The sequence below is a fragment of the Stegostoma tigrinum genome, unplaced genomic scaffold, assembly GCF_030684315.1.
Source record: "Stegostoma tigrinum isolate sSteTig4 unplaced genomic scaffold, sSteTig4.hap1 scaffold_63, whole genome shotgun sequence".
NCBI lineage: Eukaryota > Metazoa > Chordata > Chondrichthyes > Orectolobiformes > Stegostomatidae > Stegostoma > Stegostoma tigrinum.
The window spans coordinates 1841104-1869089 of NW_026728568.1; the positions used below are offsets into that span (position 1 = coordinate 1841104).

The 27986-nt window shown below is 44.6% G+C and overlaps 1 long non-coding RNA gene across 1 annotated transcript in view; it reads right to left on the bottom strand.

Moving 5' to 3' along the window:
- Positions 1–27986, bottom strand: part of LOC132209040 (uncharacterized) — a 433067-nt gene that overhangs the window by 220269 nt on the left and 184812 nt on the right. The window contains exons 7-9 of the long non-coding RNA XR_009445110.1: positions 15346–15507; positions 10491–10550; positions 8814–8978 (exon numbers count right to left, since the gene is read on the bottom strand). This is a non-coding gene — a long non-coding RNA (uncharacterized LOC132209040). The remainder of the gene's footprint in view (positions 1–8813; positions 8979–10490; positions 10551–15345; positions 15508–27986) is intronic.

A 27986-nucleotide genomic window follows, 5' to 3' on the forward strand; every position in this document is an offset into this window, starting at 1 on the left:
TTTCACACAGTCACTGCGTCCCGTTTCTCATCTGACGCTTCATTCAAGTTCCGTCAGGTACTGCATCCCATTTCACTTAGCCACTGCATCCCATTTCACTCAGCCACTGCATCCCATTTCACTCAGCCACTGCATCCCACATCACTCAGTCACTGCATCCCATTTCACTCAATCACTGCCTCCCATTTCCATCACTCACTGCATCCCATTTCCAAAAGTCACTGCATCCCATTTCCCTCAGTCACTGCATCCCATTTCCCTCAGTCACTGCATCCAATTTCACTCAGTCAGCGCATCCCATTTCCCTCAGTCACTGAATCCCATTTAACTGAGACAGTGAATCTCATTGAACTGAGACGGTGCATCCCATTACCCTCAGTCACAGCATTCCATTTCCCACAGTCACTTCATCTCCTTTCCCTCAGTCACTGCATGTCATTTCCCTCAGTCAATGCATCTCATTTCCCTCAGTCAATGCATCTCATTTCCCTCAGTCAATGCATCTCATTTCCCTCAGTCAATGCATCTCATTTCCCTCAGTCAATGCATCTCATTTCCCTCAGTCAATGCATCCCATTTCACTCAGCCACTGCATCCCATTTCACTCAGCCACTGCATCCCATTTCACTCAGCCACTGCATCCCATATCACTCAGTCACTGCATCCCATTTCCCTCAGTCAGCGCATCCCATTTCCCTCAGTCACTGCATCCCATTTCACTCAGCCACTGCATCCCATTTCACTCAGTCACTGCATCCCATTTCACTCAGTCACTGCATCACATTTCACTCAGTGACTGCATCCCATTTCACTCAATCACTGCCTCCCATTTTCCTCAGTCACTGCAACCCATTACCCACAGTCACTGCGTCTCCTTTCCCTCAGTCACAGCATCCCATTTCACTCAGTCAGCGCATCCCATTTCCCTCAGTCACTGCATCCCATTTCACTCAGCCACTGCATCCCATTTCAATCAGCCACTGCTTCCCATTTCACTCAGCCACTGCATCCCATTTCACTCAGTCACAGCATTCCATTTGACTCAGTCACTATATGCTATTTAACGGAGACAGTGAATCCTATTCAACTGAGACAGTGCATCCTATTTCACTCAGTCACTGCGTCCCATTACCCTCAGTCACTGCATCCCATTTCACTCAGGCACTCCCTGCCAAATTCAGTCAGTCACTACCTCCCATTTCCCTCAGTCATTGCATCCCATTTCACTCAGTCACAGCAGCCCCTTTCACTCAGTCACTGCATCCCATTTCCCTCAGTCACTGCCTCCCTTTTCCCAGTGTCACTGCAATCCTTTCCTGCAGTCACTGCAACCCATTTCCCACAGTCACTGCATCGCATTTCACTCAGTCACTGCATCCCATTTAACTGAGACAGTGAATCTCATTGAACTGAGACAGTGCATCCCATTTCCCTCAGTCACAGCATCTCCTTTAACTCAGTCACAAAATCCCCTTTCACTCATTCACAGCTTCCCATTTCACTCATTCACAGCTTCCCATTTCACTCAGTCACTGCATCCCATTTCCCTCAGTCACTGCATCCCATTTCCTTCAGTGACTGCATCCCATTTCCCTCAGTCACTGCATCCCATTTCTCTCAGCCAGTGCATCCCATTTCACTCAGTGACTGCATCACATGTCACTCACCCAGTGCATCCAATTTCCCTACATCAGTGCATCTCATTTCCCTCAGTCACTGCATCTCATTTCATTCAGTCACTGCATCCCATTTCCATCAGTCACGGCATCCCATTTCACTCATTCACAGCTTCCCATTTCACTCAGTCACTGCATGCCATTTCCCACAGTGACGGCATCTCCTTTCCATCAGTCAACGCATCCCATCTCATTCAGTCACTGCATCCATTTCCCCACAGTCTCCGCATCACATTTCACAGAGACACGGCGTCCCATTTCACTTAGCCGCCTCAACCCGTTACCCTCAGTCACAGCATCCCGTTTCCACAGTCACTGCATCTCCTTTCCCCAAGTCACTGCATCCCATCTCCACGGTCACTTGCACCCATTTCATTCAATCACTGCCTCCCATTTCCATCACTCAGTGCATCCCATTTCCAAAAGTCACTGCATCACATTTCACTCAGTCACTGCATCACATTTCACTCAGTCACTGCATCTCCTTTCCATCAGTCACTGCATCTCACTTCACTCATTCACTGCATCCTATTTCACCCAGTCACTGCATCCCATTTCACACAGTCACTGCATCCCTTTTCTCATCTGATGCTGCATTCAAGTTCCGTCAGGTACTGCATCCCATTTCCTCAGTCACTGCATCCCATTTCCCTCAGTCACTGCGTCCCATTTCACTCAGTCACTGCATCCCATTTCCCTCAGTCACTGTATCCCATTTCTCTCAGTCACTACATCCCATTTCCATCTGTCAGTGCATCCAATTTCACTCTCTCACTGCATTCAATTTCCATCTGTCACTGCATCCCATTACCCTCAGCCACTGCATCCCATTTATCTCAGTCACGGCATCCCATTTCACTCAGTCACTGCATCCCATTTACCTCAGTCACTGCATCCCATTTATCTCAGTCACTGCATCCCATTTATCTCAGTCACTGCATCCCATTTCACTGAGTCACTGAATCGCATTTGTTGTTCTCACTTGAATGCAATGATCATGAATCTCCTCCAATGGCTGGTCATGTATTTCCAATGCAAAATTTTACCAAGTTTTGATTTTCAATTTTGATTACATGTGTCTCCTCTAATCTATAAGATGCTGCAATAAACTCAAATTTTATAAATCATAATTCAACCACCATTACCTACAGAGTTAATTTCATCAAACAGATCCAATTAGAATTGTCACATTCCCAAATCCTGATTCAAGTTTTTCTAATTATGGGCCACGTGGTTCAGAAAAAAGACACTTCAAGTCAAAGAGATGTACAGTAGGGAAACAGATCCTTTGGCCCAATTTGTCTATGTTGACCAGATATCCTAAATTAATTTAGTCCCATTTGCCAGCATTTGGCCCATATTCCTCTCAACCCATCCTATTCATATACCCATCCACATGCCTTTTAAACGTACAAGCCTCCACCACTTCCTCTGGCAGCTCATTCCATACATGCACCACTATGAAAAAAATCCGGTCCATTTTAAATCTTCCCTCTCTCATTTTCAACCTATTCTCTCCAGTTTTGGATTCCAGCAACCCGGGGAAAAGATCTTGGCTGTTCGCTCTATCCACGTCCCTCGTAATTGTATAAACTTCTATATGGTCAGCCCTGAACTCCAAAGTTCCAAGTAATCGCTGCCTGTTCAAGCCCACGGTATACCTCCAACCTCCGATGCTGGTAACATCCTTGTAGATCTTCTCTGAACCCTTTCAAGTTTACAACATACAACAATACAGCGCAGAACAGGCCCTTCGGCCCTCAATGTTGCGCCGACATCCTTCCTCTCGCAAGGAGACCAAAATCGATTGCAGTATTCCAAAAGCAGCCGAACCAACGTCCTATATCGCTGCGAAGTGATCTCCCAACTCCTATACTCAATGCACTGACCGATAAAGGCGAGCACACCAAATGTCTCCTTCATATCCTTTCTACCGGTGGCTGTACTTTGATGGAACTACGAAACTGCACTCCAGTGTCTCTTTATTAAGCAACTCTCCCCACAACCTTCAGTGTATACGTGCTGCCCTGATTTGCCTTTCCAAAATGTAGCACCTCACATTTATCTAACCTCAACTCAATCTGCCACTCCTCAGTTTATTGGCCCTTGTCAATGTCCCATTGCATTCTGAGGTGACCTTCTTGGCTGGCTACTACACCTTCAATCATTGGGAAACTTACTAACCACACCTATTTTCATATCCAAATCATTGCATCACTTCAACTCCCCCTCCCACTCCGTGGACGACATGTCCATCCTGGGCCTCTTCCAGTGTCACAATCACACCACCCAGAAACTAGAGGAGCAGCACCTCATATTCCGCCTCGGGAGCTTCCAACTCAATGGCCTCAATATGGACTTTGGCACCCTCAAAATCTCCCCACCCGTCAGCCTCATCCCAAGACTAGTTCCTCCACTCATCCCCGCCTCCATGACCTGTCCGCCTTCTCTCCCACCTATCCACTCCTCCCACCTCACTGACCAACTCCCACCACTGCTTGGAATTATTCTTCTTTTCACACTTCATCAGCTCGATGTTATTTCTAAAATCTATTTTCCAATTTTGGAAAAAGTGAGATAAAGAGAAGTAAAAGAAGTTACATTCTTACCACTCGTGAAATCTCTGAATATTCTTCTGTTGAAAGGCCGCCAAGGAACAATGCAATTCTTTTGTCACAAACGCTGTGAGGGAGACATCTTTTTCGGTTCCACTAACTCCACCCTAAGGAAGACAAACCCACGTAACATATCTAGTGACTTAAAGCATACTCTATTGTTGCCCAAGGTGGAGAGCTGGATGAACACAGCAGGCCAAGCAGCATCAGAGGAGCAAGAAAGCTGATTCGGGACGAGACCCTACTTCAGAAAATTGGCGCTGGAGAATCTGAGATAACAAGGTGTAGAGCTGGATGATACTGCTTGACCTGCTGTGTTCATCCAGCTCTACACCTTCTTATCTCAGATTCTCCAGCATCTGCAGTTCCTCCTACCTCTATTGTTGCCCTTTCACTTTACTGAACTAATATGAGCCAGTAGTTTTGTTTAGGCCCATGTAATCTTACAGTTATTGGCCTGTACAAAATTCTGAATTAATTTTGATCGACTGACGGGAGGAGAGATTAATTTTATAGAAATTTTTGTTTTCTACCAATTTGCAGAGGGCATCGTGGGCGATTGAAGGACAGTGTTATTATCCTCCAGGTCTGTGGACTGCATCATTACCAACTTGCCCATTTGCATATACATACAGTATTCATCATGTACCAATGAAACATAATAAACCAATACTACGTACCAAAAACAACGCTCACATATCAATGGAAAGTTAAATATTTATCATAGAGTTTGAAGGATTGAATTCAATGATACAAAGCAAAAACCAGTGAAGATGAGTGCAGTTGGTCAGCACTTTTGCCACTAAGTGGAGGTTGGCAGTTTGAGGCCACCCAAGAACAAGCAAGCTCTGTCTAACTCCAAGGGCAGCACGGTGGCTCAGTGGTTAGCACTGCTGACTCACAGCGCCAGGGACCCAGGTTCGATCCCACCGTTGGACGATTTTCTGTGCGGAGTTTGTACATTCTGCCCATGCCTGCATGGGTTCCTGCTGGGTGCTCTGGTTTCCTCCCACTGTCCAAAGATGTGCAGGCTAGTTGTATGGGCCATGCCAAACTTGCCCATTGTGTTTCGGGATGTGTAGATTAGGTGTGTTAGTCATGGGAAATGTAGGGTTACTGAGGAAAGGGTCGGGGAATGAGTCAGGGTGAGATGCTCTTTGGAGGGTGGCTGTGGACTTGTTGGGTCAAAAGGGGCTTGTTTCCACACTGTAGGGGTTCTATGATATGGAAGTATCTTTTGAAGTGGGCATTCATGGGTATGCTGTAACAGAGACCTTGTAATACTACACAACAAATATTTGGAACTAGACTGTCAATTCAGACATAGCATCAAAAAAGGTCATGGAAGTTGTCACCGATATAAAGCAGGATTGATGAAAATCCAGCAGGAAATGGTGTCAAAAGGCACAGTATCTTTTATTCACCTCCAGTTATTTTGTCCAAGGCACTGGATGCTGGCAGGATTGAAACATTTAAGAAATGCTTCACAAATCACATATAAGGACCTGCACATCTTTGAACAATGGGAGGAAACTGCAGCACCTGGCAGAAGCCCCTCGCAGACGCGGGGAGGACATGTCAATTCCACACAGATCGTTACCCAAGACTGGAATCTCAATTGGCTCCCCAGTGCATGAGCAGCTCTAACCACTGAGCAACTACCTTGCCCAGAAGGGGTTTGAAAAGCGCATACATTATTTCCATTAATAGTTGGGGTAAGACAGATCCAATCCTCTATGTCCAATCAAAATAACATATCGTAGATATCATGACAACAATCATAAATGATTTTGAATAAGTAAATCAAAAAAATAGAAATTGTTTCCAAGCCTAAATACTAGATATGGTGCAGTTAAGATGAATAGCGCAACAATAAAAAGGCCATATTTTATGTGACCATCGGTAACACTTGAAAACTTGCAACAATATAGTCACCAGTAGAGATCTGGAGTGGTTTGATGATGCACTCCTTCATACACTGGAATGAAACTCCAAAGATCACAAATTCTCCTTCAATACCGTGTTATAACAGTGACTGCATCAACCTGTGTTTATGGGCCTGACTGGAAGCCCACACAACACGCACAAACAAAAATATAATCTAAGGTGATAGGAGAAATAAATGTATGTATGCAACGTCTTTGAAAAGCAATCATTTCTAGCAGATGCAAGCCCATAAGGAATCTCGTTTCGCAGATTATATTCATTTGCACTGCAGTTCACGCCAGTCAGAATCAGTTTTCCTTTCATGACAGGTAACTAAAATGTCCAAAACAATGAACTTTGTTTGATCAGAAGATTTTAAGTAAGGACTATGTCTTGTGTGAGCTGACGGCATTAGGGGATGGAGAAGGTACACTCACTGCTGGCATCTTGACACCATTGAATGAGCAAGCGTGGACGCAAAGGTTGTAACAGGTAACAATTGTACAGGCAATATCTTTTGAGCTCCTTCCGAGCAGGCCTGTAATACTCTAAAGCTGTGCTAGACCCTCACTTACTCCACCTTACGTACGCTGCCTTTTTCTTTTCGACAAGAAGCACCTCTGCACCCATCATCCAAGGCTCCTTAATCTTACCCCTTCTTACCTGTCTCAGAGGAACAAATTCATACATCACTCGCAACAACTGCTCCTTGAACAGCTCCACATGTCTGCTGTGCCCTTTCTGTGGAACAATTGCTCCCAATCTCTACTTCCCAACTCCTGTCTGATAGCATCATAGTTTCCTTTTCCCCAGTTAAATATCTTCCCCTGGTAACTGCTCCTTTCCCTTTCCATGGCTATGGTAAATGTGAGGCTGTTGTAGTCACTGTCGCCAAAGTGCTCTCCCACCACGACATCTGACACCTGTCCTGGCTCATTGCCGAGCACCAAATCCAAAATGGCCTCCCTCCTCGGCCTGTCCACAAACTGAGTAAGGAAACCCTCCTGAACACACCTGACAAAAACGGCACCATCCAAACCATCTGCACTCAGGAGGTTTCAATCTATATTGGAAAAGTTGAAGTCACCCTGAACAACAACCCTGCTACGTGTGCACTTTTCAACTATCTGCCGGCCAATGAGTTCTTTGATCTCTCAACTGCTATTTGGGGGCCGTAGAAAACCCCCAGTGAGGTGACTGCTGCCTTGCTGTTCCGAACTTCCACCCACACTGACTCAGTCGACAAACCTTCCTTGGCAACCTCAGCCCATACCACCGCAGTAGACGAGTCCTCAAAGGTTCTTTCAGCCGCCGTTATCGTGTCCTTGACCAACAAAGCCACACCTCCATCTTTTACCACCTTCCCAGACCTTAATCAAAGATCTAAACCCTGGAACCTGCAACATCCATTCCTGACTCTGCTCTATCCATGTCTCCGAAATGGCCACAACATCCAAGTCCCAGGTACCTATCCAAGCTGCAACCTCACCTAACTTATTCCGGATACTCCCGGCATTAAAGTCGTCACACTTCAATCCAGCTTGCTGTCTGCCAGCACACTCCTGTGACAGTGAGGTCCTGACCATGTCCTCCCTATGCTCATCCTCCTGTGTACTGGGACTACACCTCAGTTTCCCATCCCCCTTCTGAGCGAGTTTAAATCCAACCGAATGGCACTAGCCAATTTCCCACCCAGGATATTCGTGCCCCTCTGGTTCAAGTGGAGACCGTCCTGTTTGTACAGGTCCCACCTTCCCCAGAATGAGCCCCAATTGTCCATGTACCTGAAGCCCTCCCACCTGCACCATCCCTGCAGCCACGTCTTCAGCTGAAATCTCTCCCTGTTCTTTGCCTCGCTATCACGTGGTACGGGTGACAAACAGAGATGACCACGCTCTTTGTTCCAGCTCTCAGCTTCCACCCTAGCTCCCTCAAATCCTGCCTGGCATCCCTATCCCTCTTTCTACCTACGTCGCTGGTGCCTACGTGGACCACGACTTGGGGCTGGTCACCCTCTCCCCTCAGGACCCTAAACACACTATCCGAGACATCACGGACCCTGGCTCCTGGTCGGCAACACACCAATCGTCAGTCTCTTTCGTTCCCGGCAAATCTTCTATCAGTCCCTCTAACTATTGAGTCCCCAATGACTATCACTCTCTTCCTATCCCCGCTTCCCTTCTGTGCAAGAGGGACAGACTCTGTGCCAGAGACCTGCACCCTACTGCATGCCCCTGCTAAGTCGTCCCCCGGAACAGTATCCAAAACGGTAGACTTGTTTTTCAGGGGAGCGACCGCAGGGGATTTCAGGGGAACGACCACAGGGGAAGGTTGGTCGAGCTACACCGGGTAAACGTACATTTTTGGCTGAAGAAACATGTGTTTCAATGTGAGCTAATGGAAGAAGCCATGGAGTCAAAGCTAAACATTTCGACAGTAAGACAACCATTCTTAAAAGCAGCAGACAGCATGAAAAAGAAATCAGCGGCTTTAATATCCGGTTAAAATTTGTGGAATATCAGATGGAATTTTCTTTTTGACTCCATTGTGCAATCATATCGATCTAAAAATGTTAACTGCATTAATTAATACTAACCAGAAACGGACTTTGTAGTAAATGGTTTGACTATTTTCTGTATCTGGAACATCCCTTTTCCTTCTCCAACGAAGATCGTACCAACCTATGGTACCAAACTCTGAGTCAAACGGACGGGACTCGTAATCTTTAAGTTCCTCATCAAAACAGACTAATTGTATGGTTCTGTGCAATAAAAGAGAAAGAATAAACATGTTTCCCACAATTTTGCTGATGTTTACGAACAGAATGCACAAATTCAACAAGTTTGAGCTGGCATGTCTGCTTCCTCCAGCCTGTTTAAACTGTTCCATTCAATGTGAAATTTGTCATAAGATTTAGCACACAGGTCTACTTGATCTGTGCCACCACCTTCTATTAGTCATACATGCTTTCCCCACCTTCCTGTAATACATTCCTTGAAGTGTTCAATGAGATTTTGATTTTAAATCTTATCGTCATATTCTTTTGATTCTCAAGCATCAATGAATCTGATGTCGCCGCCATTCCATGCAGTGCATAGCACGTCAAACAGGAGTCTTACTCTTGCCATGAGCACTGAGGGAGTACGGGATCATAACTGTCTCATAGTTCAGAACGAAATTCTACATATAGGGCTATGTAGAGTCATGCAGTTAATTTTATTTGACATGCTATTTCTTTTCTTCACAAATATGCTGGATTTAAAGTGATCTTCACCCTCATTTAAAATGAATCCAATATCCAACCATGTATAAAACAAGCATATCCAAATTTTAATTGGAGTTTAGTGTTTCACAAATATATTACTTTCTTAAAAATTATATTTGAGTCAACATTATCATTTCATTCCCTGACAGCGGGTGAATTTACTTTTAAACTCCAATTTTCCTTCGGTATTAACGGAGAGGTGAGCCTTTTTGCAAGCACCGAAAGGCTGCACCAGTTTATGCTAAAACTTACGGAACTGTAAGTTTCACAAATATGTTCCTATTAAACACTAATTCCTATTGAAGCAGTATGAAGCTAAATTCATTCAACTGGACAGCAAAAATGGTCAAGATTTTAAAAGCAAGCAACTATTTTGAAGTCACTCTTCGAACTAAATTCCATCTTGGTGTGTGAGAGTCCATAGGTTCCTCACTCTCAAAGAACCATTCAAACTGTCATGCAATTACTGAAACACACAGACAAAAAACATGAATGTTAACAGTCACTAAGATTTTGAGAGTGATTTGGAATTCATATTCAATACCCGCTGGGGGAAATCTGTTCCAATCTGGATAGTACTCACTTATCAGCATCCCACCTACCTTCCCCAGCACCTCCTCCCCCTCCACACTGTTTGTTTCTGAGCTCCCTTCCACCCTCCATTTCTGAGGAAGGGTCCTGACCCAAAACCTCACCTTTCTTGAGCCTCTGATGCTGCCTGCCCTGCTGTGTTCCTCCAGCTCCACAATGTGTTATCTCAGACACCAACATTGGCAGTTCTTACTATCTGGATAACTCATTCTCACCTTGTAACAAGTGATTTATACTCATTATCTTTTCAGATTACGCATGTACATGTATATACTTAAATATACATATTGCACTTTTATGCCTGAACCACTAACCTAGAGGATATTTTAAAATAGTCTCTTCATATCTGCATGAAAGAGAAATCATCAAGGTCATAACTTTCATTTTAGGAATAACTCGAACATTCAAAGTACTCACAGTCAGTGTCCCATTTACTTGACCAGTCAACTTGATGTGAATCTTTCTTCCAAGCGGAAGCTATAACAACAATTAGATTTGAGAATCAAACTCTTCATTGCATCACCAATATTTCCTTGTCTGTTTGAAACATAAGATAATGAAATAATCATGGACAGATTGGCCAACAGTGTAATTTAATGCGTGTTACAACCATTGAAGTGATCTTTAAAAAGCTGTTGTCACACAACACACCACTTTTTGAGATGCAGTGATGAACATACTTCCTGAGATGTAAATAATATATGCCGAATTAATTGCAAAGAATACATTTACAATTAAAAAGAAGCGAAAAATCTCTTTACATTGTGATGCTTGTCAGATTGCTATTCGTCAATGGAAATCGTTCAGAACAGTTATTTATTCCCAGATGAAAAGGAAGTGTATACATTTCATTTTCAAATCTTATCCAAGAGAGAAAAAAAAACGCCTTCATGAATGCATTGTCAAACAAGAAGACTCAGAAAAAAAGTCATTTGGCCCATTGAATTTCCTCCATCATTCGCTGAGATCATGGTTGATCTCATGACATTTATCACGACACAACATTTCCACCAAACCCACCTTACAGCTAATACATTCCGATCCAAGTCACATCCTGGTAAATCTCTGTTTCTGTGCCATGCCTTGTCTTTCTAAATATTTTTTCAGTCATCTACAAATTTAGCCACAGCACATGCACCTCTTTCCTCCAAGTCAAAAATAAACAAGCACAAGAGCTGTGGTTCCTTCAGCGCGACCTCATTTCTTACTGACAAGCCAACCCTGGCATCTCTGTCCATTTGTATCGGAGATAATGGGAACTGCAGATGCTTCAGAATCAAAGATAACAAAGTGTGGAGCTGGATGAACACAGCAGGACGAACACACAGAAGTAGAAGGGTCTCGGCACAAAACGTCAGCTTTTACGCTCCTGAGATGCTTCTTGGCCTGTTGTGCTCATCCAGCTCCACGCTTTGTTATCTCTGTCCATTTGCCTGTTCTTTCTATCGGACATGAATCATTGGATATTTCGTTCCCAACACTTATCCCCTAACAACCACCTCTCTGTGATACCCAGAGTGATGTATCTGTCAATTTCAATCTGCTCCACAAACTCATTCACTTTGTTTCGTACACTCCCTGCAATTCAAAACAAGATCTTCAGTCTGGCATTTACAGCCACCCTTCTTATCTGCTGCAGCTGAAGTGAGATTCCTGACCATTTCGATACTTTTTGTCCTATTACTTGCTCTGGAAACTTTGCTGAGCACTTACCAGCTTCTAACTCTTTCCACAATTTTCCATGCAACTGAGCTCACCCGCTCCACACTTTTTATTTTAACGCCCTACCCCAAGACCGAGCTCTGTATTTTGCCAGGATACTTGTCCCAAAATGATTCTCGTCGAGCCTATAACAACAGAACGACTCCCTCCTTCCCCATACCGATGCCAATGTCCCATGAATTCAAACACATTTCTGCCATGCCACCATTTGAACAATGCATTTGCATCTATAATTATGCTCACACCGTGCCAAATTGCTCAGATAATAATCCAGAGATTATTACCATTCTGGTTCTGCTTTCTCATTCAGCACCTCAGTGCTCATAATCCCTCAGCAGAACCTCTTTCCTCTTTCTTCCATATCAATGGTACCTGTGTGGACCACAAAAGCTAGATTTCTACTCCTCCCACTTCAAGTTCCTTTGTAGCCGAGATGGAATATCCTGAACCTGGGCACCAGGCAGGCAACTCTACTTTCGAGACTCTCGATCCTAGTCACAACGAACAGTGTTCATTCCCCAAACTACACTACCTCTGATTATAACTACATTTCACTTTTTATCCCCTCCTGAATGTCCCCCCTGTACCACAGTGCTACAGTCAGTTTACTCATCTTCCCTATACCCTGCACTCTCATCCACACAGGAAGAAAGAATCTCAAACCTGTTCGATAAGATCAAAGGCCAAGGTTCCTTCTGCACTACATCCTGGATCCTTCCACCTGCCCTGTTCTTTGTCACAGTCTCGCGTCTTGGCCACTGACCGAGTTTCAGCTAGTTAATCTAAGGTGTGTGACTGCCTCCTGAAGCACAGCATTCCCTGGTAACTCTGCCCAACATGATTTGTTGATTGGTCGAAACTGAGATTCCAGTTCATCAACCCTGAGCTGGAGTATGGGGTCTGACCACTCCCCCGTCATGTAGGAATAAATCATCATCTGGCCTGGCATCTCCATTTCAATTACTTGGATCTTAATTTGATTTGAAAACATTCTGGTCTTTTAGTTTGTAGCCTGTAAATATTTCTCCGATTTACTTTCAATCTGAAAGCTACCGATAATAGATTCTTAAACCAGTAGCGATCACCAACCAATGAACCTGGTTCACCCTCTAGGTCCCTGATTCTGGCTTCAATTCACCCTGTCTCAACAAAAACTGCTTACGAACTATCAGGCAAAAAAAAGCAAGCAAATGGCACCTCTTACCCTCTGCGCTGACTTGCCACATTGCCACCAAGTTCCCCAAAATATATATTCATTTGGTGCATTTCACTCGAGATGTGATCTCTCCTTCGAGAACATGCAAAGCATACTGAACCATCGCAATATACTACCTTCAAAACCTCAGCTCTCAGCTTATTACTTTTGAGTACATTCTCAAATGCTTTCTCCAAGTCCAAACACAACACATTTACTGGTTTTCCTCTATTAATTCTCCTCCCAAAACTTCCTCCAAAAACCAAAACAAATTAGCCAGACATAATTTCTCTTTCAGCAGGCTGTGGTGATTCTGTTTGATTAGATTCTGATTTTCCAAATGTCCTGCTATTATTTTCTTCACAGTTGATCACCACATATTTCCAACAATAGATGTTCGGCTGGTTCGGTTGTAGTTACCTTCTTTTTGCCTCTCTCCTTTTTAAATAGGAATGTCACATCAGCATTTTTCCAGCCCTCAGATGCTACTCTCGAATCTAAAACTTTTTGGGAAATTACAAGCAATGCATACACCGACTCCGAAGCTCATTGTTCAGAATCTTAGAAAGTAAACCATCACGGCAAAGAGTCTAATCTGCTTTTACTCCATTAGATTGTCTACTACAACTTCTCTCATGGTAGTGATGGTGTGGTAGTGATGTGTTTAATTCCTCCCTGTATTCTTTAGTAATAAGGGGATCCTTGAAGTATCTTCCGCTGTAAAGACTACCCTTTTCTCATTGTTGTTGTTCCTTGATTTAAAAATTAACCTGGCCATCTCAGCCGAGCATATAATTAATGGCATTACCTCTAAAACCTTCTCTGCCAAAGTGTTCAATAGATTGCTACAACCTGAAAGAAGTAATTCTTCCCCTAAATTAATAGGCAACCAATTTGAAAATGTGGCCTCTGGTCGTAAAATCTTTCACAATGGGAGTAATCTCTACGGATATACACTATCAAGCCTCTTAAGCATCTTAAATGTTGAAAAAATAAGATTTGTTTCAATCTTATAAACTCCAATGAATGTCGTCCCAGCCCGCCCAACTTTCCTAAGCATGGCAATCCCCTATGCCATTTCCAAAATCAACCCAGTCAACATGAGGTGTACGGCCTCCGCAGCATTCACTCTGTGGCCGTACATGACTTATAAGTTACCATCTTGCTGCTACGACTCTACTTCTATGTACGATGCAGTCCTCTGTCCATCCTAACATACTACGCTTGAACACGTGGGCTCTTTTCTTTTGAGACACCTTATGAGCTGTACCTTATCAAATGCTTTGTTGAAATCTCAATGTACGACATCAACTGGTGGTCCTTCGTCAGTAATGTTTGTTTCCTTCTCAAAGCACTGTAGCAAGTTTGTCAAGTATTATTTCCCCTTTATGAAAGGATGTTAACTCTGTAGGATGTTATAGCACACTAAGTACCCTGTTATTTCACCTTTCATTGCCGGCATGAACATCTTCCCAGGTTGACCTAAATTGGCAATACTTGCTCACTATTTTATTGAAGTATCTTTGTAATAAAGGTGTTATGTTCACAATCTTTCAATCCTCTGAGAATTTTCCACAATCTCAGGATTCTTGGAAGATTATCATCAGTGCCTCCATTGTATCTGTAGCTGCATTGTTCAACATGAGAGGATACAACTCATCATACCCCTTGGATATTTTCTCTACTGATTGGAGTCATGTTTGGAATTCTGTGCAGTGACATTCACTTTTAACAGTTTGCTAAATACTACCAGGAACAGAAATTGTGATCCAGCTGCAACTAAGCTAAAGCTTTCAGCACAGAAGAAAGTCTTTGAATTCATTTTGACCCAAATAACTCCTGAAAAGGGCAATACAATTTGCCTCAGTCCATAAATGTTCTTTCTCCAACATCCTGAGATGCATTATCTGTATTTCTTCAAATTTACCACAGAATCTGTTTCAATCACCCTTTCAGCAAAACGCATGACAACAATTCGGCATTCTTAGTCCCCCTGTAGCCTCCGTTGCACATGTGCATTGTTAGCTGATTATTTGTTTGTGTGCCTGCTTTTTTGCTCAAATGGATCAAGTTAAGTTCGTGTTCTTTTGTCATCAGAACTCTTGCCTCCTCACTCTCATCTTCCTTGTTTTATCCCTTTGCTGGAATATTTAATTTGTCGACATATCTGAAATATGTTGTCGAATGGATTGGGTTTTGTGCCATTGCATTCCCCATAGCCCATCTACCCATCCTGTTGCTTGTTCTAACAGTTATTATCTTGCAGAGTGGAAAATGCAGTTTGAAAGCAATGGAACATTATTGATGAACAAGTTGATGCATAAATTGCTGCGATCTTCCAAACTACAAACTCACCTTCGATTCTTTCTCGGTCAGAGCATTGTGCCAGCGCACATGAATTGTGTTCTCAATGGGACTTCCAAAACCATGGAATTGAATTTGCATGTTGATTTCTTCTTCCCTCTTCAGAAATGCAATGTCGTATCATGATGAAGCTTCCAAGGCAATGATTGTGTCCTTCAATGAAGGGAAAAGTGACTTTTAGATTCATGGAAATATTTCAGTACTTCCACATACATGAAATGCAAACATTCTCCCTGCATGCTGACCCAACTCCGCAAGGCTAGGGCATGACCCAGTCTCATTTTAGTGAATCTTTCTGATTTTACATGCCACGGGATAATCATTGCAGTGTAACAGAAATGTTGATCATGGAAATTTATCAGTGTTTTAATAAATAATGGCAAATTTTCAACATCTTGCAAGTGTATGAAGGCTCAATCTCATGACACCTTGCCTGCTGCACAAAGACATTCTTACACTGCTTTCAATGTTAGGGCTCAAACAAAACACAATCATTACACAAATGCATCAACACGCTACTTTCAATAGGATCTGGCGCAGGCTTGGAGGGCCGAAGCGCCTGTTCCTGTGCTGTAATTTTCTTTGTTCTTTGACCAGATAAAAAGGAATAGGGAGGTGTATAACAGTCATCAAGGGAACAAGAGCCCCTGTGGACACACTAACGTCAACCAGGCCAACATCCCCAGCACTGAGGCACTGACCATCCTCGATCAGCTACAATGGGCTGGACACTTCATCTGTATGACTGACACGAGACTCTCCGCATGTTCTCATCCCAGCTTCAAAAAAGCAGGCGAGACCCAGATGTGCAGAGGAAGCACTCGGTGATAAACTCAAGTCCTCAATGGTGAAGTGCGACATTCCTGCAGACACCTGGGAATCGCCGGCCTAAGACGGCCTAAAGCCTGAAGAGCACCTGGGAAGGCATCAAACACTTTGCGGCTTGCCTTTGGAAGCAGCGGAAGCCATGCAGCCACACCAACACCTCCCTCACCCCTTCCCACGACAACCTTCTGCCCCGAGCGCAACAGAGCCGACGGTAGCTGCATCGGTCTGTGCAGCCGGCGATCAATTCAGCCTGAGAGTGGGAGAGTGTCATCCATATCTGCGAGAAACCACCATGATGATGATGATGTATAATGTGCAGGGGCATCTCGTCACAGCAAATAAGAGAACAAATACAGGGCAACAGAACACTGGTGACCAAGATTAGGATGAGGGAGAATCTCAAAATCTTCTACAAGTGTCTCAGAGGGAAAGAGAAAACCCAGGGAAAACCAGGTCTCATTAGGGATGAAGAGGCAAATGAACGGTTTGAACTGGAGGGCAATGTCAGGTGTTAAACGAGAATTTCACATCAGCTTTTACATGTGAGAAGGAGCACACAATTCTCGGACAGAATTAACAGAGACTGGGGAGATGTTAGGTGTTTTGGTGAATTTAAAATTGGACAAATCCCAGGTTTGGATGAGGTGTATGCCACGATGGCCAGGGAGATGAGAGAAAAAATTCCACTCGCCCTCATACAGAGCTTTCAAAAGTACCAAAGGACTGGAGAACAGGTAACATCGTTCCACTTATCAAAATGCGTGACAAACATAAAGCAGAGTATTACAGACAGGTGAGTATCACATCAGTAGAAAGGAAAATATTGGAGAAAATTCTGAACGGCAGACGTAATTTCCATTTCAAGAAGTGGGGTCTGATCAGCGACCGTCAGCATAGCTTTGTCAGAGGGAGGTCACGCCTCACAAACTTAGATGATTCTTTCAAAGAGGTGACAGAGTGTGCAGATGGGAGTTGATGTAGTGAAAATAGATTTCAGCAAAGACTTGGACAGGGTCCCAAATGGGAGCGTGGCAAAGAAGGTAAAGCTCGGGGGGTCCAGGAAAATACAGCAAGTTGAATCCAAAGTCACAGATTGGTCAAATGGGCAGGTCAACGGTAGATGGGATGTTAACCCTGATCAATAAGGCAATTTGGACAAACTAACAAGGCAAGGAATCATTCAAAGAAATGCCAGGACACTAGGAAGATCAGAGGAATGGTGTGATCTTGGGGTGCTTGTCCACAGATTCCTGAACATGGAATGGCAGCTTAAAGGGACAGTTCAGAAAGCATATGGCTCAAGAGCTGTACAGGACTTTTGTTAGGCCCCAGCTGAAGTGCTCAGTGCAGTTCTGGTCTCTCCATTATAGAAAGGAGGAGTTTGCATTTGAGCATGTGTGGAGGACATTCATCAGGATGTTCTGAGGGGGTGAAGCATTTTAACTCTTTGGAGAGTCTGGATAAGTTTGCGTTAGCAATAACTGGCAATGCTGGAGTCTGAGATCACACAGTGTGGAGCTGGAGGAACACTGCAGGCCGGGCAGCATCACTGTTGCCGATCTCTGATTAAAGGTCTAGGCCTGAAACATCAGCTTTTGTGCTCCCGAGATGCTGCTTGGCCTGCTGTGTTCAGCCAGCTCCACACTTTGTTCTCTTGGATTCTCCAGCATCTGCAGTTCCCATTGTCTCTAGCATCACTGTTTTATCTGGATAAGGTTGGATTGTTTTCTTTCGAGTAGAGAAGGTTGAAGGAGGTCCTGAAAAAATTGTTTAGATTAATATGGGTAGGGGCGAGGTAAAAAGAAGGTCCATAATGGGGTCGGTCGGGGGGCGGTGGTGGTAGAAGAAGAGATACATACATTTAAGCTAAAAGCTCAGAAGGAATTTCAGGAAAGAAAAGACACCCAGAAGGTGCTGGGGGTTTGGAATTCATTGTCTGGGACTTCAGTTGAGGTGGATAATCTTTTCACGTTAAAGAAAAAGGGTTGGTACAGCACGTAAAATGAAATAACATTCAAGGCAATAGGCCTATTGCTAGAACATGAGCCGAATGTGAACTTAGTGTGGCTTCAGTGGTTACAGGCACAATGGAATGAAGTGCTCGTTCAATTCTGTACAATTCTCTGATTCTATGATTCTGGAGCAGGGGACAGTGAGTGGACAGCACGGGACAGTTCACCTATCTTCTCCTTTCTCCATCTTCTGTCTGCCTCCCCACTTCTCCCTATTTTTTACAGAATACCCTTCTCCTCCCCGGGTTTTGAAGAACGGTCTCGATCTGAAACGTCAGCTTTCTTGCTTCTCTGATGCTGCTCGGCCCGCTGTGTTCATCCAGTTCGACACCTTGCTCTCTCAGATTCTCCAGCATTGGCAACTATCTCTTGAGGAAACTTACTTGTTTTTGCACCCAACCTGTGGTGAGAATGTGGAACGCACCGACTGTGTGGGTGGTAGAGGCAGAAAGCATGATAACATTTAACAAGTCTTTGATTGGGCATTTGCGATGCCAAGGCATACAAGGCTCTGGGTCGAGTGCTGGGAAATGTGATGAGAATAGTTCGGGACTTGCATCTTGTGAGGGCACATACAATTTGCTGAAGGGTCTGTTCCATTGCCACAGCACTCTATTATGCTGTCCCTCAATGATCCTATGACAAGTAAGTGAAGGTTTCCAGAAACAGATCGTTTTCAAGGACAATGCCAAGAGGAAAAGTGATGCACAGGCAAAGTGCATGTAAGAATTTAACCAAGGATTAACACCATTGAAGAACTGGTATTTGTGCCAATGCACCAAACCTGCAGATGAAAATGCAGTGTCCAGTTTGATTGCAAACAGCAACAACCACCAGTTAGTAACATGATCAATGGAAATATCTGAATGCCTGCTGTTGTGATCTCAAGCATTTCCCTGCGTCGAGTGAAATCCACCACCATAGTTCTGTTGCATCGTTGGCCACCTCGCAATCGGTGTTGCATAGTCAATATCATTCCTTGACAACGCTTGAAGCAAGGCATAAGCAGTGGTTTCCACAGTCATCGCAGAAGCCTATGCTGCTTCAAGTGGATACGGATTCTCGTCCTCCAACAATGGAGGCTTTCCAGGAACCAACATCAGAATCTGTCATTTGAGAAAGGGATTAGCTGAGAATAAAGTTTACATCATATAGATTTTTGTTTGCATTTCACCAACATAACAATGGTTTTCTGGTCATGATCCACCATTGTCTCACCACTGATGTCTATAACATGCTCCATACTTCCCGCTCAGTGATGGGTCCTTTTGTTTGGGAAAAATAGGCACCTTCGAATGCAAATGAATCAAGATGAGCTTTAGTTTCTCATCAGGCTACATGGCAGTTATTACAAGATGTTACGAACAAAAGGTGAAGAGGCAGATGAAACCATTCAGAGCATCAGTCTGGATGATCTTCTTGCCCTCATCCTGAGGGGGCACCACAGATCTTAACTTACACGCAATTCAAGTTATTTCACGCAATGACAAGACTGAATGTTCTGGATACTGCAAATGCCATGGCACCTGGCAGCATCCCACAAACTGTATTGGAACAATGTGCCCCAAGGTCAGCACACCAACAGTAAATGTTTTCCAGTACATTTTTAAACACTTGCGACACTCACATTTCAGAGAAAGATGACCTATCATGTAATAGTCAGACAAATTGTGCTGACCAATTATGGCCTCAATGTATTCTCAATCATCAGCAAAGTAATGCAACATCTGGATGACAGTGCTGTCAAACAGCTGCACACTCAGGTTCAGTTTCCTTTTTGTCAGGCTCACACTTCTCATAACCTCATTCAGGATTTACCACAAATACGATCAGAGATCCTGAGCTTGAAAAGGAAGGAAACTGCAATCTGTCATTTCCACCAAGCCAACTTCTGATTGAATGTGGTGTTAAGCAGAGGAATAGAAAATTGAGTCAGTGGCATTCACTGGATACCTGCACTGGCTGAAGTCATGTCTTCATTTGAACCAAAGTGGAGACATGAATGTTCATTGAATATTGTCCAGGTGTCCAGCAGAATTCATGACTTTTCCAACAGTGAAATCAACGATGAGAAAATACAGTGAGACTTGCACAACGATCAGGCTTGGCCTGATAAACGATAAGTAACATTTGCACCACACAAGTGCTAAGCAGCAATCAGCTCCAACAAGAGAGAATATGACCACATCACAAAATTCCATGTCCTTACCTGAACATCATCCTTACATTTTTGTTTTAAATGTACAAGTGCTATCCAAGCCATGCAAGGCTATGCGCCAGGTGTTGGAAATGAGGTTAGAAAAATTCACTGCTTCTCTTTGACTGTCACAGAATCCGTGAGCTTAAGAATTTAATTAAGTCTATCCAAGAGAGTTTCTTGACACAGTATATGGATAGAAGATGGGCCATGCTGGACTTTGTCCTGGTCAGGTAACTGGTGAGAAGTGTGGGAAAGCATTTTGGAAATAGTGATCACAACTCCTTCAATTTTAAGATTGCTATGAAGAAGGATAAGTCAGGACCTTGGGGGAGAGTAAATTATATCAATTTTAGGTAGGAGCTGGGGAGTGTTAATTGGGGGGAGCTGTCACATTTGCCATATGGGAATTGTTTAAAGGCCTGCTTATGAGTTTAGGATCAGGAAGGAGGAAGGACAACGATGGCGAGGTAAAGACCCTTGGATAATTGGGGAGGTTGTGAAGTGAGTCAAAAGGGACAAAAACAGAAATATGTCAGGTTTAGGAAACTAAAATCGAACAGGGCCGACATTAGAAAAAGCAGAAAAAGAAAGGGCGATGAAATGACCTTGGCAAGGAGGGTTGAAGGAAATCCCAAGGCATTCGATGCATACATCAAAAACAAGGGGATAAATAGTGAGAAAGTAGGACCATTCAGGATAAAGGAGGGAACTTGTGTACGGAAGCAGAGGATATGGGCAAGATCCGAAATGAGGACTGTGCATCACTATTCACTCAGGCGAAGGGTGTGGAGGATAGTGGGATTTGTGTGGAGCATGCTCATATGACAACAGCATTTTGAGATCAAGAAAGAGCATTAAGGTGGATAAGTCCTCAGGACCCAATGGTATCTACTCAAGGATTTTGAGCGAGGTGAGAGAGGAGATTGTCGGGGCATTCAGCAATATCTTTGTATCCTTGGTAGCCACTGGAGGGGTACTGGAGGACGAGCAAGTTGCTAAATGTTCTTCTTCTGTTCAAGAAGGTAAATAGGATCAATCCAGGAAACTATAGACTAGAGAGTCTCTCATCGTTCATTGGGAAGCTATTGGAGAGAATTCTTAGGGATTGTATTTACCTGTATTTGGAACAGCATTGCCCAATTAGGGACAGTCAGCATGGCTTTGTGCAGGGCAGGTCATGTCTTACTAACTTGATTGAATTTTTTGAGGAGGTAACTAATGTGATCATTGAAGGTAGAGTGGTGGATATTGTTGACATGGATGTTAGCAAGGCTTTCAACAAGGTGCTTCACCGTAGGATCATCCAGAAGATTAAGATCCATGGGGTCCGTGGTCACTTAGCTGCTTGGATTCACAACTGGCTTGCCCAGAGAAGGCAGAGGGTGGTGGTGGAAACGTGCTTTTTAGGCTGCAGATCCAGGACTATTGTGTTCTGCAGGGATCTGTACTGGGACCTCTGCCGTTGTGGTATATATATAAAATGACTGAGGTGACAAGATAGATGGATGGGTTAGTAAGTTTTTAGACGATAGAATGATTGGTAGAGTGGTAGTTAGGGTAGAAAGTCATAAAAGGATACAGAAGGATACAGATCCGTTGCAGAAATGGCAAGTGAATTTTAATCCATTAAGTGTGAAGTGCTCCACTTTGGGAAATTAAATGTTAAGGAAAAATATACAGTTAATGACAGGACCCTGAGCAGCATTTGTGTACACAGGGATCTTGGGATTCAGTTCATAGCTCCCCGAAAGGGGCCACACAAGTTGATAGAGTGGCAAAGAAGACGCATGGCATGCTTGCCTTTATTAGTTCGGGAATCGAGCACAAGAATCAGGATGTCATGTTCCAGCTTTAGAACACTTTGGTTCGGCCTTAAGTATTGCACTCTTAAGAATTGTATCCAATTCTGGTCGTCATGTTACAGGAAGGACGTGGAGGTTTTGAATACGGTGCAAAAGAGGTTGCCTGGATTTGAGGGCTTGAGCTAGAAAGGAGAGGCTGGAAAGACTCAGGCTGTTTTCTCTGCAGTGGCAGAGGTTGAGGGAAGACTTGATAGAGGTTTACAAATTTATGACATGCATAGACAGATTCTGACTGTAACCCTTCTCCCAGATTTGAAATGTCTAAAACTGGGGGCATGTATTTAAGGTGAGAGGGGGAAAGTTCAAAGGAGATGTCAGAGACAATTCTTATATACAGAGAGTGGTAGGAGTCTGAAAAGCACTGCCGGGGTGGCTGTGGAAGCAGATACAATAGGGCCGTTTAAGACACTTTTATATACGTACATGAATATACAAGGAATGTAGGGATATGAATCAAGGACATTCAGAAGGCTTTAGCTAAATTTGGCATCATGTTTAGCACAACATTGCATGCCAAAGGGCCTGTTCCTCTGCTGAAGCGTTCTTGGATCTATGTTAATCAATGTGACTGGAACCGTAGATCAGAGACAATAGATTCTACAGCAAGTAGACTTCTCAACATCTGTCCACTGCCGATAAACTCCAAATCCGGGTGTCAATGAAATACTCTTCACTCAGCTGAACGAGTGCGACTCCGACAACACTATCGATAAACGACAGCAATGCAGTCAAATCATCCCACTGATTGATCCCCCTTCTTACGTAAGGATATAGGAAAACAAGTCAGCCATTCAACCCTTCAAACACTTTCTACCATCCAATGAGGTTATAACTTAATTGTGGCCTACCTCCGTATTGCCTTTGGTCCATATCCCTCAATACTGTTTTTCCTTTCGGTCGAACTGAAAATTTACAATTAACAATGGATCTAGAATGAACTGTTGTTTGAGATGGGGAGTTACAATGAGACAATGCACCAATTCATCAAACTCCTTCCACAGTACCTGATAATTGTGTGAACCCTACCACCCAAAAATATTTAAACAGCAGGTCCAGAATCTGCATGTTCCCTGTCAAAATCAGCAGAATCCTGATCTGGAACTGTATGACTGTTACTTCATTTCCACTGAGTAAAAGCAATTCATCTCCTGTCCTCAGTAGTTCATTAATATATTCATACCACGTGCATTGCAGCTATTCAACAGGCCAATTCTCCACAACCTTCTCAACAGCAATTCTGGATGGATAGCAAATGCAGCCCAAGAAAGCAACATCAATGACATGCTCGTGAATTTTAAAAATTATCATGACAATATTTGCGGATTATAACAAATCTCCGACTTCATGACGTCTCAAATCCATTCTCACCCTCTCCCCACTGCTTGGATGTGCATTCATGATTGTGATTTACAAAGAACAGCAACTAATTTGAAACAATTCACTTGCAAAAATAGAACAGAAATCTAGTTTTGTGCAAAACCGATGCAAAACAGATAGTAGCGGATAGCGAAGGGGACTGTTGGAGAATGCAGAATATAGACAGATTGGAGAGTTAGGTGGAGAAATGGCAGATGGAGTTCAATCCGGGCAAATGCGAGGTGATGCATTTTGGAAGATCCAATTCAAGAGCGAACTGTACGGGAAATGGAAAAGCCCTGGGGAAAATTGATGCACAGAGAGATCTGGGTGTTCAGGTCCATTGCACCCAGACGGTGGCAACGCAGGTCAATAGAGTGGTCAAGAAGGCATACGGCATGCTTTCATTCATCAGACGGGGTATCAAGTATAAGAGTTGGCATGTCATGTTGCAGTTTTATAGGACTTTGATTCACATTTGGAATACGGCGTACAGTTCTGGTCGCCACATTACCAATAGGACGTGAATACTTTGGAGATGGTGCAGAGGAGGTTCACCAGGATGTTACCTGGTATGGAGGGCACTAGCTATGAACAGAGGTTGAGTAGATTGGGATTATTTACATGAGAAACACGGAGGTTGAAGGGGGGGACCTGATTGATGTCGACAAAATCATGAGAGGTATAGGCAGGGTGGATAGCAAGAAGCTTTCCATCTCAGAGTGGGGGGATTACTAGACGTCACAATTTCAAGGTGAGAGGGGAAAAGTTTAAGGTATATGAGTGGAAAGTTCTTTATGCAGAGAGTCGTGGGTGCCTGAAACGCGTTGTCAACGCAGGCGTTCGAGGCGGGCACAATAGCGTCATTTAAGATGTATCTAGACAGAAACATGAATGGGCAGGGAGCAAAGGGAACAGATCCTTGGAAAATAGGCGACAGGTTTACAGAAAGGATCTGGAACGGCGCATGCTTGGAGGGCCAAAGGGCCTGTTCCTGTGCTGTAATTTTCTTTGTTCTTTTCCTCTTTGAAACAGTTTGAAGGCTGGCTATCAGCTAGACAACAGCAGCGAAACCTGGGATTCGTCATTAGAAACATGAAGGAGTTTCCAACATCAATTGGAGAGAGAGCGTACTTGAAGATTCAAGTCACGATTTCATCTACAACTTTCCACTCACACCGGTGAAATGCCCTTTCAGAACTACAGTGCACGTTAGTCCAGAACCTGCTGCACTCAAGCCACTTCCATTTTTCCACTTCCTGAACTACAATTTGATCCCTTCATTTCCTGCTTTGTTTGCTTTTAATGTTTTTCTCGTCTTGAAGATTTCTACAGTACAAATTTACAGTTGCCCTATTTTAGATGGATATTATTAAGCAAGAGTGGGCACAGAAGAAATTTACCAGATTGTTGCTGAGCATGGAAGGTTTCAGTGATAAAGGAAGGTTGGGTCAGCTGGAACTTTTTTCACTGGAGCAAAGGGGATAAAAGGTGACCTGATCGAGGTTTATAAATAGGACAAGGCTGAAGGGATATGGGCCACGAAGAGGCAGTTGGGACTAGTTTAGTTTGGGATTATGTTGGACCTAAGGGCCCATTTCCACGCTGTACGACTATGACTCTGTAAAATAGGCTGACAAGGTCAAGTAACACATACCGTACCAAAACGAGAAAAAAAAAGCTCAGCATCCCCTTCAAATTACATCTCACCACAGGACAAGTTAAGGCCAGGCTACTACATAGAACAAACATCAACACTGCATCTCAAACCTCCAGTGGAATTGAATAGTTTTGCATTTATCTTGATAAGTCAAACCACATTCTGTTCTCCAACCCTCTGGTACTTCCCTTGTGAGAGGAATTGAAAAACTGGTCAGGGCCACTGAGATTTTCTTTGAGGTAACAAGGTGTACAGCTGGACGAAAACAGCCGGCCAAGCAGCATCAGAGCAACAGGAAGGCTGACGTTTCAGGCCTAGACACTTCTTCAGAAATGGAGGAGGGAGAGGGGGTTCTGAAATAAATAGGGAGAGAGCGGGAGGCGGATAGAAGTTGGTTAAAGGAAAAGATAGGTGGACAGGAGACAGGCAGGTCAAAGAAGCATGGATGGAGTGCAGGTGGGAAGTTAGGGAGCAGACAGGGCAGTCCAGAGAGGACGAACAGGTCAAGGGGGTGGGAAGAGGCTAGTAGGTAGGAGGTGGGGGTGGGGCTTGAGGTGGCAGGATGGAATAGGTGGGTTGGTTTTGGGTTGCGGGAGCAGGAGGGCAGATTTTGAAGCTTGTGAAGTCCACATTGATACCACTGAGCTGCAGGGTTCCCAAGCGGAATATGAGGTGCTGCTCCTGCAATCTTCTGGTGGCACTGCAGGAGACCCAGGATGGACATATAATCTGAGGATTGGGAGGGAGAGTTGAAACGGTTCGCAACTGGTAGGTGCAGTTCTTTCGTGCATTAGTGACTTGCAAAGGTCCCGAAGCCTCCGCTTGGTTTCCCCGATGTAGAGGCGGCTACAATGGGAACAGCGAATACAGTATATCACATTAGCAGGTGTGCAGGTGAACATCTGCTTGATGTGGAAATTTCTTCTTGGCCCCTGGGATGGGGGTGAGGGGGGAGGTATCGAGACAGGTGAAGCACTTCCTGCAGTTGCAGGGAAAAGTGCCGCGTGTACGGGGTGCTGGAGGGGAGTGTGGAGCGCATAAGGGAGTCACCTAAGGGTGGCGAGGGAAAAAATGTCTTCGGTGGTAGGGTCAGAGTGCAGATGGCAGAAGTGTCGGCGATGATGCATTGAATCCGAAGGTTGGTGGGGTGGTACGTGAGGGCGAGGAGGACTCTGTTTTGGTTGTTGTTACGGGGAGCGGGTGTGAGGGGTGAGTTGTGGGAAATGTGGGTGACCCGGTCGAGGGTGTTTTCGACCACTGCGGGGGGGTGGGAGGTAGTTGCGGTCCTTGAAAACTAAAACTTCTCTTTCAAATCCTCCCACCTCCTACAGGCAAAGTGGGTGGCCAGGGTATCCACATGGGCCCAAGCTATGCCTGCCTCTTTGCAGGTTACATGGAACGATCCCTCTTCCATACCTACACTGGCCCTAAACCCCATCTCTTCCTCCGTTACATTGATCACCGTATCGGCGCCACTAATGTGGTATGCTGCAAAATGTGCTATGTGGTAATCCTTTCACCATGTATATTTCGTAATCAAACAACAAACTAAAGGAAGACAACAAAATGTGGGGCTGGATGAACACAGCAGGCCCAGCAGCATCTCAGGAGCACAAAAGCTGACGTTTCGGGCCTAGACCCTTCATCAGAGAGGGGGATGGGGAGAGGGCTCTGGAATACATAGGGAGAGAGGGGGAGGCGGACCGAAGATGGAGAGAAAATAATATAGGTGGAGAGGAGAGTATAGGTGGGGAGGTAGGGAGGTGCTAGGCCAGTCCAGGGAAGACGGACAGGTCAAGGAGGTGGGATGAGGTTCAGAGGCAGAAAATGGAGGTGCGGCTTGAGGTGGGAGGAAGGGATGGGTGAGAGGAAGAACAGGTTAGGGAGGCAGAGACAGGCTGGGCTGGTTGTGTGATGCAGTGGGGGGAGGGGACGAACTGGGCTGGTTTTGGGATGCGGTGGGGGAAGGGGAGATTTTGAAGCTGGTGAAGTCCACATTGATACCATTGGGCTTCAGGGTTCCCAAGCGGAATACGAGTTGCTGTTCCTGCAACCTTCGGGTGGTATCATTGTGGTATTGCAGGAGGCCCAGGATGGACATGTCGTCTGAGGAACGGGAGGGGGAGTTAAAATGGTTCGCGACTGGGAGTTGCAGTTGTTTATTGTGAACCGAGCGGAGGTGTTCTGCAAAGCGGTCCCCAAGCCTCCGCTTGGTTTCCCCAATGTAGAGGAAGCCACACAGGGTACAATGGATACAGTATACCAACTGCACCTCCCAGTCGCGAACCAATTTAACTCCCCCTCCCGTTCCTCAGACGACATGTCCATCCTGGGCCTCCTGCAGTGCCACAATAATGCCACCCCAAGGTTGTAGTAACAGCAACTCATATTCCGCTTGGGAACCCTGCAGCCCAATGGAATCAACGTGGACTTCACCAGCTTCAAAATCTCCTCTTCCCCCACCGCATCCCAAAACCAGCCCAGCTCATCCCCTCCCCCCACTGCAACCCAAAACCAGTCCAGCCGGTCTCCGCTTCCCTAGCCTGTTCTTGCTCTCACCCATCCCTTCCTCCTACCTCAAGCCGCACCTCCATTTCCTACCTACTACCTCATCCCGCCTCCTTGACCTGTCCGTCTTCCCTGGACTGACCTATCCCCTCCCTACCTCCCCACCTATACTCTCCTCTCCACCTATCTTCTTTTCTCTCCATCTT